The sequence below is a fragment of the Lepus europaeus genome, chromosome 4, assembly GCF_033115175.1.
Source record: "Lepus europaeus isolate LE1 chromosome 4, mLepTim1.pri, whole genome shotgun sequence".
NCBI classification, from domain to species: domain Eukaryota; kingdom Metazoa; phylum Chordata; class Mammalia; order Lagomorpha; family Leporidae; genus Lepus; species Lepus europaeus.
In genome coordinates, this window is record NC_084830.1 from 163,613,882 (window position 1) to 163,614,618 (window position 737).

The following is a 737-nucleotide window of genomic DNA, read 5'->3' on the forward strand; positions in this document are numbered from 1 at the left end:
CGTACTGCGCTCACTGCATGCCCGTTTCTCTATCTACATTTAGCATAACCGTCAGGGCTCTATCTCGGGTGTATGACTGTATATACTGAAGTACGTGTGCTTCTCTGTATGGAATGGTCCCTTCGACTAGGTCCTGCAGAGGGCTCTCGGGAGGGGCCCGTGCCGTCAGCCCACCTCAGCCCACCGTGCTGTGATCTCCAACGCCCACATGCGCATGGCGGGAGGCGTGGCAGGGTTGGCTGGGTCGTCTTCCTGAATGCCGGCCCAGCTCTGTCAGGAGTCACGCTTGTGATAAACAGGGACAGTGACGCACAGCAGTGACCCATGGCAGACCTAGGCACGCCTGCCTGTTTGCCAGCACCTGCAGTGGAAACCATTCCTGGTTTTACCTTCAAATCAACGCACTGGTTAAGTCTTGTGCAAACAGGGCCACCTCTGACTGCATCCACTAGCAGTGACAGGCCAGTGGGGGCACTTTGGGGACAGGAAAGGTGGTGGGCGGGGGCGGGTCCACCTGCCCTCACCCCTCTCTGGCCTTTGCAGTGGGAGGCGGGAGCCCTGCTGAGTTTGCCAGTCAGGGTCAGGTGCAGTCCACTTAAACGCCTCCGTCTTCATGTTTACAAGAACAAGTGTTGAAGTGAATGCCTCTGACCTGATTGGTCCTGCAGTTCGTAGTCTTGATCATTCTCAGTAAAAAGATCTGAGTTTCACACAATATGGTTAAAATGTTTTTGAAT